Source organism: Psammomys obesus, unplaced genomic scaffold (assembly GCF_907164565.1).
Source record: "Psammomys obesus unplaced genomic scaffold, mPsaObe1.curated_primary_1811, whole genome shotgun sequence".
Lineage (NCBI taxonomy): Eukaryota > Metazoa > Chordata > Mammalia > Rodentia > Muridae > Psammomys > Psammomys obesus.
Window position 1 is genome coordinate 2121517 of NW_026596162.1, and position 18025 is coordinate 2139541.

Genomic DNA, 18025 nt, shown 5'->3' on the forward strand with positions numbered 1-18025 from the left:
TAAGGTGTAAGCCTGTATATCATGATAGAGGAGAGGCAGTGAAGGCTCAGAGACCCACAGTGACATATTATTGGGGAGGAAATTTAGGGTACAAAATGAAGGTAGCAATGAAAGGCACATATAAAAATAGCCCTTTCTTGGTTTATGTTTGTTGTAATCCAGTCCAGTTTTTCCAGGCACCATGTGTAGATAGTCTAGTCTGATATTGTGACTGCATTTCGGTTCATTGTTTAATAAGTTATGCACCTACCTACATATGTAACTAGCTTCCTTTCAAGTTGCTAGGTGCTTCCATTTCCAATGCTTTATTTATTCCTCTCAATAAAAACTTAAGAGGTAGATTATCTCACTTCATGGAGAGTCGGCAGTCTGGAAAAATCTAGTGACTGGCTCAGGATTGCACAACAGTCAGTTACAGAACTCAACTGGAAGGCAGGTTTCCTAAGGCCAGTGTTTCGGCTACTGCTCTCTGCTGATTTCTGTGCTTGTCAGTCACTCCTGTTCATGACTCAAGGCAAGCTTGATATAGCAATGATGAGCACTGGAAAGGGTTCATTTCTGATTTCCTATCTTCCATTGAAATTTTCTTTCTAAATCCTATCTACTCATAACACCAGGAAAAGTGGTTTGACTTGTTTTTTGTTTATTTCTCTATGAATATGACTTTTAAAATTTTCTTTTAGATGTGTGTACAGTACTTGAAAACATTATATTGTTTTATTTTCCTATTTAATAATCTTTGTATTCATTATTACATGTGAAAAACAAGTTATTAGATTTATAGAGTAAAAGAAATAGTGATGCTGGTTGTAGTGCATGAACCTGCACTCCCAGCCCTTGCAAGACTGAGGCAGAAGGATTTCAAGTTTGAGGCTATCCTGGACTACATAATGAGAAAAAGTAGAGAGAAAAATATTGATAATAATAGAAATTAGTGAACAATGACAGCATATTTAGAAATTATTGAAAAACGCCCCTTTGTTCTTTGAAGAAAGCTAAATGAAAGTAACACTTTCAGAGGAATAATTAGCAGGTAAGGCTGCTAAAGCTATGAATCAGAGGCAGCATAGAAAGAAATACTAAGTAGCTTACTCTCTGTTGAAGTAAAGATTGGGATTTAACCTATGCCTTCAGAGTGAATAGAGGAAGAAAAGAATATATAAGAAGTTAGGACTAAAAGAAAGGAAGTCAAAATTATGAGTTTGGTATCAGTTCTAATGTGTGAATATTCACACACCGATGTTAGTTAAGCAAAGCAGGTATAGAAATGCATGTTCAGGTTGGATGTTCAGAGACCCTGAAATGAAAACCCACTAGAGAGAGGGGTGAAGGATGGAAAGGTTTGTCTAGCAAATGCTTCCCCAAATGTGTCAGATGTAGCCTTATTAACATTAGAAGTAGAATTTATAGAAAAAAGATAAATGTGGATAAAGCCTAAAATAGATAATCTAAGAAGCCTTATGAATTATGAACTTTCATTTGCCTACTGTTATAACCTTGATATATGAAGCAACACTGATGACTTAAAGGTCGAGTTTGACAAATTCATGATCATGGTCAAAGATGTTAAATGATGTCAGTCAGAGACATGTGGATTATTTAGACTAACGGTATAGAAGTCAGAACAAGCTTGATTTATATTTAAGAATTCTGTGTGTCATCTATATTTACATGTTGTATAAAAATTAATTCAGTATTCGTTTAAAATGCTAGTTTGCCAAATTGTTCTAAACAAAAAATAGAAGGTAGATAGGTGTACAGTTCTGGACATCCCCAAGTCTTTGCAGAAGAACTGGGCACTGGAACAGCAAAACTAACCAGAGCTGTCTCTGTCCCTTACTGCTGAAGAGTGGGCCTGGAACCTTACCTGGTCCGATCAGTACAGCTGGCACTGGTGTTGAGGGTGCAGGTATGCTGATCCCAATGCTGTCATTGCAGGAGAGCTGACCCTGCCACTCATCTGCCAAGGGGTGGCTGGGTGGTGTGAGTAAGGGCGAGATGTCCACCTCCCTTTCACCATCCTTTGCTACCTGCAGTAAGTGAGAGGCCTGGCTGTAAGATCACAAGAGCTGGAGAGCTGGCCCTACCCCATGCCAGCTGCAGTACTCAAGGGGCCCCTACACATTGCCTGGGCAGCATAGTAGAGCTGGCCCTGGTGGCAAAGGTACAGGTGAAGCAACCCTTGGGATGTGACAGTAGGAGAGCTAGCCTCGTCCCTTGCTGGCTGCTGCATTGAAGGGAATAGTTGGGGCAGGGCTTGTCCTGGTGTTTTGAGCATAGGAGAGCTGGCATGGACTGACCAACTTAGGTAATACCCAGTCCCACTGAACATCTACTGCATCTGTGAACTTCTGGAGTGCTTAAAAGAGCCAGTCCTCCAGATCCAAAGCTGCAGGATCTCCATGACACAGGGCAACAACAGGATGTCCAAGAAGAGTCCCACGGAGGATCAAGTATTGAAAGTGTAGAAGAAACCGGAGGCCTTGAAGCAGACCAGTGACCATTGCAGTGAACATTTGCAAGTAAAGATGTATAGACTAAAGGATATACTGTGGAACACAGTGGGACACACTACAGCTTCCACAACAAGATTTCTTTTTCGACATTATTATTATTATTATTATTTGTGCACAACTTGCAAGGACAAAGTGTGGATACGAAGGGTTGGAGAGATAGGTGGGATGAGGGTACATGATGTGAAATGTATATATATAATTAATAAAAAGCTATAAATAAACTAAAAAAAAAAACAAACAAAACTAAAAACCATTCAAACTCCAGATAAAACTAGATGGCAGGATTGATTTTTGTAGATGCTGTTTTTTTTTTTTTTTACATTTATTTATGCATATATATGAGCACTCTATTTGCATGTATGCTTGAATGACAGAAGAAAACATCAGACAGAAGAGAGCATCAGATCCCATTATAGATTGTTGGGAGCCACCGTGTAGTTGCGTGGGGTTGAACTCAGGACCTCTGGGTAAGCATTCAGTGCTCTTAACTGCTGAGTCATCTCTCTAGCCCATAGATGCTGTTTTTAAACTCTATTTTACTTGGCGTTCTTTAAGCCTCTACCTCCCTTCTAAATCCCCAGCCTTAGGTGGGAGAGAAAGACAGTTAGAAGGAAAAGGGGATGTAGACCATTTTAGACATAGTTCTGGGTGATTAGGGCTGTCAGGTTCTTTGGAAAAATACTAATCTCAGTTGTCAAGACATCTAGTAGTCCAGTAACAGCAAATGGCAAGTGCAGTAGGATGAAAAAGCAGCCTTCTTTGTCCGTCTCCTCGAAGCCCTTGCTTCTGTCTGGGCTCTCGTATTTATACCCTCTCAGAGTCCTCAGAAACTCACTATCTGCTGCTGGCAAAAGACCACACCCCACACAAGGCAATTGTCTGCTGTGGACAAACTAAGGGAGTCCCATATCCCACAGTTTGGCTTAAAACAAAAACATATTTATATAACAAAGAAATCAAAACACCTACTACAGGTTTTGAACTGTAATTTACTTGAGTATTGTGTGCTTAAGGAGTCATCTTTTTTTGTGTTAACATGTGTTTGAGATTCATCTACTGCAAAAACTAAAACACAGAAAACATTGAGACCAGACAGTCAAGGGACATTGGCTCAGCCTGCTTTAATGCGAAGGTAACTACCAATTCTTTTTTAAAGGGAGGGTACAAGTCCACTATGGGGGGACCTCCTCCCCATTCATCTGATCCTGTTTTATCAGGTATCTTTGGAGATGAGGTAGGGAGGGTGGGATTGGGAGGGAATGAGGGAGCGGGACACGGCTGGGATACAGAGTTAATAAAATGTAACTGATAAGAAAAAAATAAATTAAATAAAATAAAAAAGGGACGGTACATTAAAGAAAAGAGTATAAATGACACACAATAGAAATCTGAAATAATTCTGATAATTTCTACATTTTCCATGTGATTTAATACATGAACTTTTACCAAATAATAAAAGACTTAATATTAGTTTCATACAGGAGAAAACAAGACATTCATGAAGTTCATTTTATGAGGTTATACCTGTTTATATTCATGCTAAATGAAAAGGAAACTTTGGAAGTTTCACTCTTACGGATACTAGTAATTCTGTTTTAATGAACAGACAAACATTTATTGAATGAAGTATTTACAAGTTTAATTCAATATTGTGTTCCATTATTGTTTACATATATTATGTTCTACCATATTAACTCATAAAAAGAGAAAAAAGCATGTGCGTATTTCAATAGTTGTAGAAAATAATTTGACATTTAATTATCTGATAGCATTAAAAATACATTTAATGACATTAATGACACATGGTAAAAACTTTAGCAAACTAAGAATAGAAAAGAACTTCCTGAACTTTGCAAATGATGTCTGTCAGGCATTAGCAGCATCCGTCATGACTTATAATGAATCATTTTACATGTTTCTATCAAAAGTAGACACCATTCAGAGTCACCTGCTTTCCTGATTCTGCTCATTAGTAAATTAGAAAGTCTCCCTCATACAGTAAAGTAGAGGACCTCAGGACCTGCCTTCAGTCCTTACTACCACCAAATACAGAAAAAAAAAAAAAAAAAAAAGAGAACAGAAGGTTGGAGAAGTGGCTCAGTGGTTAAGAGTGCGAACCGCTCTTACAGAGGATATGCGTTCATTTCCTATCACGTATGTCAGGCGGCTAACAACTACCTGTAGCTCCAGCTCCAAGGAGATCCAATGCCTCTGGTCTCCTTGGGCACTTGTACTCACATACACATCCCTATACATGGATCCACCCATTGATATAATAAAAGTAAGTAAGTAGGTAAGTAAGTAAGCGGGTAAGGAAGGAAGAAAAGGAAGAAAGAAAAAAGAAATCTTAGAGAAAAGAGGGTAGAAACACTAGATAACAAGAAATAAAGCTGTTTTCTTTGCATATTATGTAATTGTGCATTTGCTAAGTTTAATAGAATGTCTAGATCTACTCAGAATAGGAAGGTACTTCAGTAAGGTATTGGGTACAAGGAAAATGTAGAAACGTTAGTATTTCTTATCACAAGTGTGGGGCTCTGCTGGATAAGATTGAAGTCAGTTTTCTCCGGATAGCTAACTGTTTGTGCTCAGACTATTATGATAGACTCCCTTTTCTCAAAGTGGGGAGGAGGGTGTTAAAAGTCTCCCCTGATCTGGGCCATCCCAGATCTTGTTAGGAGGTCACATAGCCCTCAGGGCAGATTACAGGCCAGAAGCTTCCTCTGATAAGAAAACTGCTGTAGCAATTTTTAGAAACGCCCCACCTTACTAAGAATCTTAGTCCAGCAGTGACCTTCAGTTGTACTTGGAGAACCCTATCTCCCCACAGGATAATTAAGCACTGCATTTTCTTTCTTGTGATAGGACCATTAAGTATCCCTGATCCTGTGACCCCAGCGAATCAAATCATTCACCCTTGAAATCCCTCCCTCTGTCCAGGGTTTATTTTGCCCTGGATATCCCATGAATAAAGGCTGGAGCTTTCTCACTTCAAGACCATCTGAGATTTGCATTTACCCTCTGTTGGTTCCCACTGGGCCTGGTCCTCCCCATGCCTGTGTCTCAGCTACAAGTCATATGGGCATGGGCCTTGGCCACACCTCTGCCATGCTCAGCACAGCAGCTTGACCAAGAGCTGTAACACTTTGGTATCACCTAGGCTTTGAAGGAATGTTGAGCTTCCACTGCCACTGGCGACCTCATGCTAAAAGAGCTAAACTGTAGCACTCTGGAAAAACTTTTTCATACCTTAGCGCACTTGGGACTCAGCATAAGCTACTCTAGCTACCCCTGAGAGAAACAGAACCCCTGTTATCATCTGGAAGCTGAACTCCAGGACCCCAACTGAGATCTAGGTCCCCGCTGAACAGAGAATGATAATATCACAAATACAAAATGTAATAGCATAAAGATTCCATTCACAGTACCAGTTAGATATCACAAATACAAAATGTAATAGCATAAAGATTCCATTCACAGTACCAGTTAGAACTTTGAAGTCCTGTATATAAATACTGTATAAGCTGCCCAAGATAGTTATAGGCAAAATGATTAAATGTCATTAAACATATAATAAAAGAGCAATATACCACATAAAAGTAGTTTTATAAGTGAGAAAACAATGTCATGAAGATGGTAATTCTCCTGTCTTATTATGTAAATCTGACAGTGTCTCCTGGGTATTGAAGAACTTGAATAATGACTGATTAGAAAATTCAAGGTCCAGTTGCTTTACTTGATGCTAAGACATACAATTTATGGTTGTAAAGATGATTTAGCAGTAGCAGAAAGTTAGAGAATTTTGAAATAATCATACTTATTTATAAACCTACAAAATAGGAGTGAAGTTATGCAAGCGGGAAGATGATAAACTGTTGTAATTGTTCTGAGACAGTTATCCATGGGAAAATTGATCTCAGTCTCTCATGGATATGAAATTCATTCCTGAGTGATTTAATCCATTTATGAAATGATAATCTTTTAAAAATGTGGAAGAAAATACTGGAGGTAATTATTCTTATCTTGGTGGAATATAATATCTGAAATGTGAGATTCTTTGAGGAAAAAGCTCATGGAAAGAAAAGAGTGTTAAAGTTGATTATATTAAAATTTGCCATAAAAGCCTTCACATATGGCCATTTAAGGACATATTAGATTGAAGAGAGACAAGGTAAGCCCTGTCTGGTTGAAAACCTTGCATTTATTTAAAAAAAATGATGCTGGTAATATTAAAACTTTTCAGCAGTGGAAATGTTTTCTTTATGAAAGTGCTCAACAACACTGAGTTCAAGAGACTGTGGACCATGGATCTATAAGTCTGAAAGTGTAAAGACCTGTACTTGAATTCATTCCATGTTTTGAGTGTGTCTCATCTAACAGGAAGGAGATACCAAATTTTAAAAATAAAACTATTAGAATTAGCTGAACGCTGGAAGAGTGCCAATTTCTACCAGCAGCAGTAACAGTGAACTAAACTGGGATATGTGTATTTGATTGTCTGCAGGATGATGTGTCTGCAGTAGTGAAGTCACATCTCTGCCAGAGTAAAGAAAAGGAGAACCAATATTGACCAATAAGTAAGAGGAAGCTGTAGGCACTTTGGTAGTTGGTTACATTGTGTAAAGCTGAAAGAGGGAACAGTATTACTCAATATATTAGGTAGGGGTTCAGGTACATGTTGAGAAGTTACAAGCCAAACTGAGAGAATAGAAAACAAATGAACAAACCAAAAGAATTATTTTCCACCTGGGGAATAAGCCAATGTAATCAGACTTGGGTGCGAGGCTTTCCATGTTTCCAGTGCTAATGTTCTTTCTAAAAATGAGTATGGATGGTAAGGACACACACAAGGGCTTTCCTTCTTTAAACATGAGACATTTACTTACCTTCATACTTTGACGATGTACTATGCCTTAAGAAATAAAATAAAGGGTCAGTATCATAAAGAACTCTTGATAGAACATCATACATGATTGACCAACAGTTTGATTAGGAAATATGTAAGTAGAAAAGCAGACCAGTACATTTGTAATCTTTGTGATTGCCAGTGTTGAGTGAAATCATAAGATTCTCAGCTTTTTGAAAGGAAGTGCAGTTCCCACCACTGCACAGAACAGTTTGGTCATTTTCTATGAAAATAACAATTTTATGTTTCATGGTTTGACTTTTTTTGTTCAAGACTCAAATGTCCATCAAGAGGAGAAATAATAAATAAAATGTACTGGGTACATCTCTATAGTGATGAGGCTTTAATACTGATGTTGTCTTGAAGGATTCCAACAACTAGAGCTGTACTAAACTGTTATCTGTTTATAGCTACTCAGAATATGGCTTATTGTATAAGACACAAGTTTCAAATTAAATGACTCTGATGTAAGTATGAAAAAAATCCATGGACATGATAAAAAAAAGCAGGTCAGTGACGATCAATCAGGAGGAAGGGATAAATGCAATAGATAAGCATTATAGTCTTTGCACATTGGAGAGAATATTATGATTCCTAGGATATTAGGAGAATTTTAAGACAAAAAATGTGAGAATCATTGTTCTGTAGCTTAAACCTATTTTGTGAAGAATGTCAAATTTCGTTATTAGACAGATCCATTGTAGAGTCTGTCATGTAAACTCCATGTCAATGTAATATGATTAAAAGCATTAATTAAAAATGTATACCCGGGGATTGAACATTTTAGTTAGGGTCCTGTCTTTTGCTTAGTTTGTTTAGATGTACAGATTTTAGTGGGTTTATTCTATGTTGTATGTTTATATGAGTGAGTATATACCATGCGTGTCTTTTTGCTTCTGGGACAACTCACTCAGGATGATCCTTTCCAGGTCCCACCATTTACCTGCAAATTTCATGATTTCCTTATTTTTCATTGCTGAGTAATACTCCATTGTATAGATGTATCACAGTTTCTGCATCCATTCTTCAGTTGAGGGGCATCTGGGCTGTTTCCAGCTTCTGGCTATTACAAATAAAGCTGCTACAAACATGGTTGAGCAAATGTCCTTTTTGTGTACTTGCGCCTCTTTTGGGTATATCCTCTGAGGCAGCTGTACTTAGGATTTTGTCCATACGTGCACTTATGCAGTCGCTGCTTCCAAGTTTTATCCAATTTGAAGAGACTTGCTACTCTGTGTTAATCAGTTTCAAAAACCATGTTAAGTGCACAACTTAAAATTACTGTATGTAATAATGTGTGCATCTGTTTTATTATTTCTCTTCCTTGTCAGTCCAAGTATTATTGGAAAACTGAAACCACAACAGCAGTGTACCAAGTTTTATAAAATTATATTTGCTTGCTTTTGTCTTTGATGTTTTCCCAACCCAAAGGGTTGGGTTACTTTCTTTTATCAAGTGTTAGAAATAGAATTTTAAATCCATGCCTGCATCTGACAAAGTCTTATTTATTTACAAAGACTTGTCTACCTTAGTTCTTAGAATATTTTAAAAATTCTTACTCTTATATAAGGTATAAAATATTAAGTCTTAATAGGTGAAGATACAACTTATGAGGAAGTACTTAATACTTTAATATAAGTATATAAATCAAAGTAAATAAACTAATTAATATAAAAAATTTAATTAAAAATAGAATATTGATATAGAAACAAAGAAATGCTTTCATAGCAGAGATATGTAAAGGTGTACAAAGAAAGCTTCCGGGCAAGTTTTAGCCTGAACACATTTATTCAAATGGCACTTCATCAACATGTCAGCGTTCAGTTCACATACCACTCAGTACCTTGAAAAAGTGGTCATGCTCATTGGCCATTTCTGTAGGTAGGAGTGTGTGGAGGACATTCTTCTTTTGGCTGTTCCTCTTGGTTGTCATGAGTTCAAGTGGAGTTGGTACCCTTCATTTGAAGCATAGTGGAGTGTGTATCTTTTCAGAAACAGCTCTCTGCTTTCTTGTAGGAAGCCACTGCCAATCATTATTAGATAGTTTCTTCTTTGATACTGTTGCTTTCCTTCCAGATGGTTCATTAGGACCTTTCTATTCTTCAGCTTCTTTCTCTGAGCTTTCCCACTGCCACTCCTATTGTGAGGCAAAGGTAGTTTCTTTATTTCTGCTTTCAGCCCCAAATCACTTTTCTGTCTTTCAGTGGTGGTTATTTATTCTGTACTGTGTGGTTATTGGGTTTCCTTAATAGCCTCATGTGGAGGAGTTTTATTGAGGGCATTTTAATTTCGCCTTGATAGATTACAGTGACTACACTTCTCTGATCTCTTCTTTAAAAATCTTTTAGGCAGGACTCTTGTCAAAGACACACTTACTAGTAACAGCTTGTCTTTAGCTTTTCTTCCATTTACGCAGATGTTTGCTTAGATTTTTCTCTGATAGTGAAAGTATTGATCACAGGAATCCATTACTCATGTGGTTTGGGTAGTACCCCATTATTGGAAGATATAGAGGGATTTGGAGACATATTTGATTCGACCAGTCTTTTCTATGCCATGGGGCTTTTGCAAATAATGCATTGTTGATTGTAGTAAGATAGAAGTTATAGCCCTTTAGCCTGAGATCCTTATGCATGGCGCTCACTGCTGCATTGTGCAACTTAATATTTTGAAAAATCTCTTTGTTTATATCCTTGGTGTCCTCATTAGATTGGTAGGTTCCTTGAGGGTGCCAGACTATTTTCTTTGTGATTTCTCTGTTGACAGGAATCCCGAACAGAACCACAGTTAGTATGTGCAGCTCTTGGGTGTCTTTTTCACTCCAGATTGCCAAACTGAACTGCAAAAAATGGCAGCTAACACATTTAAATCCATGGTGGTTCATCTGTCTGCTTTTCTGGCCAGACATTCTTCAAGCTATTTTTCCTTCCAGATGAGCAAGTGTAGTAAGGGCCAACCATGAGGAAACAATCACACAGCACCTTCATCAGGGAAGCTGTTACTATTAAGAATTTGATGAAAATATTCCTTTTAGCAAAAGCTATCTTGGGATATTTAGCAAAAGTTATCTTATATAATGCCTGCAAGAAGTACTGTTTTGCAAATGACAGAGACCAGAGGAAGTATCAGGTCTCTGGGGGAGCTCAACCCCCCTGTCTGCCCATTCTGCAAAGCAGAACAAAGCAGCCCAGGGGACTTCTACAAGAAAACCTAGAGTCAGCTAACCTGGACTCATAGGGGCTCACAGAGACTGAACTGATAACCAGAGAGCCTGCGTGGGACTAGCCTCTGCACACATGTTACAGTTGTGTAGCTTAGTCTTCTTGTGGAACTCCTAACAGTGGGAATAGAGCCTGTTTCTAACTCTTTTGCTTGGTTTTGGGATCCAGTTCTTCATAGTGGGTTGTCTTGATCAGCCTTAATACAAGGGGAGGTGCCTTTTCTAACTGTAATTTGATATGCAATGTTTGATTGCTATCTGTGGGATATGATATTGATATGAGGCCTGCCCTTTTATGAAGAGAAACAGAGGAGTAGTGGGTGGGTGGGTGGGAGTGGGCAGAGGGGAGGAACTTGGTGGAGAGGAGGGTGAGTGGAAAAATTATGATCTGAATGTAAAAATAGTAATAATAGAAAATAAATAAAAAAGAATTCCTGCTTTTGTGATGTCTCTCTAGCAGCTTATACTGTCCACTTCACGTTGTGTCACACTGCAAAAAGAAAATGTTTCAAGAGCTCACCATGTTCTCACAGAGCAGATAAACAAGGATTGCTTGATGTTGGAAGAATGAAAAATCAGTAACTGGCAAAGTGGGAGTATTCCCTTTCCATAATGTTTAGACATATTTTGGGAGACAGGCTGCTATTCATCCAATAAATGGGTTGATATGAAAAAGTCATACCTACAGAGACAAACATACTTACTGTGAATACTAATTTAAAGTTTCTGAATATAATTAATGTGTAGGCTTCCTCAGTACTGCTTCTTAGTATATAGAATGACAGTAGGTCAAAAGATGTACTGAATGGTGAGCACCTGTGCTTCTGAGCCAGCATCAAAAGAAATGAGAGTCTTTTTATCCTATTCCTCCAAGATTTCAAGAAAATGGCCACCATTCACATTGTGCTGCTTTAGAAGATCAAGAGGCCTCCTTAGGTTTTATTGAAACCCTGTAAGTACAGCAACAGTGTCTTTTCTACTAGCCCAAGTGATTTGTGAAAGTGGCAGATATATTTTCAGTGTTCTTGCACTCTTGCACAGTAGTTTTCACATTTTTTGGGGACTACATCTCTTTGTGTGATACACATACCTGGACGCTCTTAGGAGGAATGGACTGGCAACATTTCACATATTTAGCTTAGGGGGTTGGTAGGTGGTAGTGAGAGTCTTTCCCTGTCACCCTCAGGCCCACCTGTCAGTGGTGACACTTTTATACTACTGGGCTCAGAGTTAAGTACATCTAGTACACATTGATTCTTGGGGTCTTCTTAACTGCTAGGATTTACATAATTTGCTGTTTGTGTTCTGAAGAGTTTTTGAGCTAGGTTTGAAAAAATATGAAGCATAAGGATTTTTTGTTGTTGTTGTTGTTGAGAAGATGGATTTTAAGGAAAAATGGGTTTATATTCTCGTGGTAGATGATTCTAAATTTTTAAAAATTTAAAGGTCATTGATTCCCAAATAAAGTTAAAGCCCACTGAGTTGCCTTAATTCCTTTCTCTTTCATGATGTGTTGCATCACTTCATGGGGGGGGGGCGTTGTGGTTAAGACTATGTAGAATATGCATCCACCTGCTTTGGCAGTTGTGGTACAAATGATTATTTGAACTCTGGTGCCCAAAATATCATTTTAAAATCATATAGTTAGATATTGATTCTGCCATATCTTAGTATATACTATAGTATATACTTATTAAGCAGAGTACAACAAATTTATCTACAATGAATCATCTGTATTAGTTATGATTTATTATTAAAAGGTTATTTATTATTATTAAGGTTTTGAGATGTGGTCTCTCAGTGGAACCAGAGGCCCACTGTTTTGGCTAGACTGACTGGCCAGCAACACTTAGGGAGCCTTTTTTCTCCATATCTCTCATAATGGGATTATGAGCTCATCTCATCATACTTGGCTATTTACTTGGGTTCTGGAAATAAACCTCATGGTTTCATGCTTGCAAAACAAACACTTTGTCCTCAGCCTCTGGTGGTGATTTTGTTCTCAAAAAAACATTTGAGCTGATTAAAATGACATCAGGTCCTGAGTCTTCAGCTCACTCTTTGATTATCCTTGCTCATTTGATTAATCACACTGAACTTCAGTTTCCTTCAGGTGAGGATAATGTCCAAGGGGTGGTGACAGTATCTGAAAGGCAGGGGCTGGAGAGGTGGCTCAGAGGTTAAGAGCACTGGTCCTTTTTCCAAAGATCCCGACATCAGTTCCTAGTAACCACATGGTGGCTCACAACCATCTATAATGAGATTTTGTGCCCTCTTCTGGTGTGCAGACAGAACATTGTATATATAATAAAGAAATCTTAAAAAAAAAATTCCTGATGGCTGGAAAGAACTTAACACTTGGTGCCTACTCTTACATTATTCTTAAATTCACCTTAAAAATAAGTGGTTGCTTTTTCTGTGCTGATCACACATAGAGCTGCCTGAATATTGTCAACATTCACAGGTATCTGGCCCTTCTTAATTATGATGTTATTATTTTATTAATAATAAATATCAATAATATTAAATAATATCAGGAGTGACATTCTCTTTTTGGCAGGGAGGATAGTTTTTGGTAGTACATTTGCTCTGCAGTATTTTGCCTATTGGTGTCATGAATGATCTGTTTAGCAATCATTTCCCCTTGTTTTGTTTGTCATCGTGGCATGGGAAGAGGATAAGGAGAGGTCATAACTTTAGACAGCAGAATGGGTATTTCCTTTTCCTTTAAACTGTTTGTCATGAGAACCCGTTCACATAGGGATATGGTATTTTTGTTGTTATCATTGTTGATTATTATTTATTGTATTATTTGTGTTTATATGCATAGAGGTGTGTGTGTGTGTGTGTGTGTGTGTGTGTGTATGTGTGTGTGTACGTACATACATATACATGCATGTGCTTTGTGGACAACAGAAGTAGATATTAGATACCTTTCTCAGTGATACTTTATCTTTGAATCTAACATTTATTGATCTGGCTAGACTCTGGCTAGCAAACCTCAGACCAGAACGTCCTGTCTCTGCCTCCCCAGCCCGGCATTGTAGGGATTGGTGGGGCGCTGAATCATCACCTCAACTACCTGCCATACTTGTTTCTTATTGCAGCATGTCCATGCATTGAACATCCCTTGCTCTTTGTGTACAGCTACATGTATTTTCTCTCCTTTGTGTAATGTATTAAAGTTTTTTATATTTTCTGTGTGTAGAGCAGAGCAAATTATTTTCCTATCTTTATCCCTGGGATAACCTACAAGATAATAAAGGTGCTATAAAGTCTACTATGTGAGACTTAATGAAAGCAGGGAGGACAACTCACATATTTGTGAATACCCAAGAACAGGATCTCCTGTGAGTCCTGTGGTTCAGGAACTCCTGATGGTGCTGTACTGGCTGATCATGGAGGACAGCATCAGCCCATGCCTAGAAAACAGCTCCATGGAATGTTCAGTAAACCTGCCTCCCTGAGAATTTTTGTTGGCCCTGGTATCTCAGGAACACATCTTTGTGCTACTTGGCCAGGAATCTGACTATTCAAGTTGAGCTTGTATTTTTTTGGAAGCTGGAAGATTTGGGCAGATCATGTAGTTTGGAAATGAAAGTCATTTTAAATGAAGGGAGACTATTCTCTGAAGAAGCTTAGACTGAACCTCATCTGGAACAGCACATTTACAAGCAGTGTTTGGTTCAGCTGTCTGACAGTTATTGTTCTTAGCTACAGTATTTTAAAAGGTAGCCTATTTCAGCTCTCTTCCCCTTGCTCCACTGGCCCAAAGTCTCATTACAGGGAGAGGAAATAAGAGCAGCAGGGAGAGAATGAAGTATCTCTCTCTTTCTCTCCCTTTCCCTCTTTCTTTACAAAATACACAGTTTCAGTTCGTTCCCTCCCCTGTGCTGTTCTCTGTAATTTGATTAATTGGCATGTGGTGCATTACAGAAAATCCAGGGAATGACAAAGCTGGTTCAATATCAATTAACTGAAACAAGAATGGACTTCCCACAGAGACCCTAGGACAGAGTGGTGTTTAACTGGCCCTTTCAAACACAAGTCCTCCTCAATGAGAAGCAGACGATCCCAGTAGCAACTCAAATCCACTTAGATGAGTCTGCTATCCTTTTAATATAAGATATCCCAGTCCTTCCACCAAAGTGATTTGAATACTTAATATTTGCTGAGATGCTTTATTTGGGTTTGAGTAATATAATTGAATTTGCTTGCTACATTCATGGGGTGTGAAGGTCTGGGAGCTCCTGTGGTGTGGTATGTGCATGTATGTGCATGTGATTCTGTTTCTTTCTGAGTCAAGGATGAGTAGATGAGATAGTACTTTCTGGAGTTACAGGCTGTGTCTGCCACTATACGACTGTTCTGTCCTGGAGCTTAGAGGTCTTGTATTTAGCTATACAGGCTTTGGTTGAGCTGAATTGGATATAATTTGCTTTATTTTTATAGATGGCACATGTTCCTGGGAACCTAATCTTAAGCAGGGTTAGTATCAAAGAAGATGTTGATCAGTCACTGTTCCTTGTTCATAGCTTTGTGAGAGATAAACAGCTACAGGCTCTCTACCATGAAAGATGGTCTCACCTGAGAAATGAGAAATCATTTCTGATGCAGGAAGAAATATAAGTATTTTGAAGACTTTGAACAAAAAATTATGGTTGCAGAAAAGAATGATCTTGCATCTCAGGTATTAGAAGAGTAGCATATTTGACAGCATCAAAATATAGCAATTGTGACACATCCCTAGAACATATATTATGGAGTTCCTGGCATATGGAGAGGTGATAGATGATGAAGGTAAAGAGGCAGGGCATGGGCAGCTTTATGAAGGGCTTTCTGTATAACTTTCAGGACATCTGAACTTTAGGCTACAAAACAGAACGTGGAGATCTTCAGTAATAAGAGTGAGGTAATCAGTTAGACCTTTTTGAGTAATAAGCAGAATACAACCACTATGTACATTGAAGCTGGAGACACCATATTAGTTACATCCCAAGAGACTGATTGAGTTGCAGGCCTGGCCAAGGAGATGACAATGTAGGTACAAAGGCACTTATAGGAGGTAGAAATGGATTTCATCATTGCATGTGGGGTGAGGAGGGAAAGTAAGAGCCCTGACGTGGTTTTCTTGGTACATTTACAGAGTTAAGGATTGTGATGGAAACAGGAAAGAGAACTGAGCTTGGGCTACTTAGGTGAGGAATTTACCCATGGAGTCACTTTGTAGTCAGATATATGCTTGGGTCCCAGTGCAGCTTTTTGGCTGAAGTGCTTTTTAGTTAAGGTTCCTAAGAATTGTGGCATCAAAAGTCAAAGGCATTGGCAGATAGCTGAAAGCTAGAGTTAAGAGGTAAATTCATTCACCTAAGGCATGGTATGCAAATGAAGAAGTATGGAAAGCTGAGAAAAAGGCTTCTGGGTTAGAAATGTACAGTGCCAATTGAAAGAAAGGGAAGCTGTATGGAAGATAGCCAAAGAGTGAACCCTTCATTCACACATGACTGGGGAGCATGTTCTGGTTGAACAGCTGGTTTTCATTTGTTTGGCTCACTTGTTTCGAGGGAAGAATTAAATGATGAGACCCGAGCAGGAGAGGGATGGCAGGCACAGGAGTGAGGACATGAGCTCTATGAAAGGAACTAAAGATACAGTGATATAATAAAGTGTATGTAGGAGGCAGGGGAGGGGCATGGACTAGAGCTTGCCCAGAGGAGAGTGTGCTTCAAAGAACCTTCTTGAAAGATTGAAGCCTGGCTTCATCAAAGACAGGAATGGTTATGGCAGAGGATGGAGGACTACACTCTAGGAAACTTTTGAATGGCTTCTGTTCTCATGGCAAGACCCATTTCGTTTCCAAGTGAAGACAGAGGGGTAGGGATAGATAATCTAAAGAGTGGAATATGTTGTTAGTGTATTAATTGTACAGAACACTTAAAACTTTCAACTCTGAAATGTGCTCCTTGACTCAGTGTGTGTTTTGTTGCAGTAGCTCTAAATTAATCAAGTAATTAGTGAGGAAGGCATGAAGCATCTGCAGCGTTGAAGGCATTGCGGGGGTGGTCCCTGCTCTGGAGGTCTTGCTGGTACCCAGAGATCTTTGCTGGTGCTGAAGCTATTTGAAAATCTTGGTCATCCATCTTCATTCACAGCAAGAGTTTGATGAGACTCTTGGGGCTCTGTATCATGCTGACTTCAGTTAAAGAAGTATATTGTCTCCATATTCATTTTAATAGCACATTTATTGTAGAATAGATTTAGGTTTGCAAAAATGTTGCCAACAATAGAGAGCACTCTTGAAATCTCCAATACTAGCTTTCTCACTTTTAAAAACATTATATTAGCATGACACATTTATCACAATTAATTAAGGTGGCAGCCAACTTTTTTGTTACCATAACAAATCTGTAAGATATATCAGTATTTGAGGAAAGGCTTAGTTTAATCTCTGGTCACTTGGCCTTATTGTCCTTTACGTACAACAACACAGTTTGTCATGGTGGGAGCTTGCCATGCAGCTGGATGCCCACTTTGTGGTAGGTGGGAAGCATAGAGAGACAAAGAGGTTGGGCTCGCATAATTTCTGAGCACACGCCTCAACAATAGGGCTTCCTTTCGTACTTTTCAGGAGTGAGCACAGGCTGGGGACCTGCCCTTCACAGACAAGCCTTAGGGAGCATTTGCCATCCGAACCATAGCAGTCGACCTTAAAGGTTTTTCTTCTCTGTTTTCTTTTAAGACAATGTCGTGCTGTTTTCCCAGCAAGTGTTAGACCGTTTTCATCAGTTGGCTTTGCTGCTGGAACATTCCTTGGCTGATGACAGGACTGTGCTGTTGTGCCTGTCCTGAACCACTTTTTCTGCATGATTACCTGCATTCCCCTACGCCACCCTCTTCATTTCCAATGTCTTCTTGCTCTAACCTCTTGGATTATTGTTGTCTATATCAGGAGCTGGTGACTTCCAAATGCATAGCTAAGCCAGAGTTTGTGTTGTCTGTCTTCCTGTTTCATTAGGATCATCTCCTGAAACACTGTCTCTTTCAGAAATTATACTATTGAGGGTTATGTCTGGCTTTAATTTAAAAGGTATTATAAGCACAATTTGCTAGACATTAATCTTTTGAAATGCAAATAAGTAATGGAGAATACATTTTGAAAAACAAATTTTTGTAGCTTGGCCAGTGATGGAGCAGGTCCCTGTCCTCTGCCTCTAGATGGCACTGGTCTCTTGCTGGCCTACAATGCTTAAACCACAGGATTTGGAATGAAAATACTTTCATCAGGCTGGCACTACATGCATGTTCTGTTGTTGAGCACTCTGTACTCATTTTTGTCTTAGCAGAACACAGAATTAGGGAGCTCTGTTAGTAACTGTTAAGTGT

General features: G+C 38.7%; 1 protein-coding gene across 5 annotated transcripts in view; it reads left to right on the forward strand.

The window, feature by feature from the left end:
• Positions 1-18025, forward strand: part of Fars2 (phenylalanyl-tRNA synthetase 2, mitochondrial) — a 403608-nt gene that overhangs the window by 74032 nt on the left and 311551 nt on the right. The window lies entirely within an intron of this gene.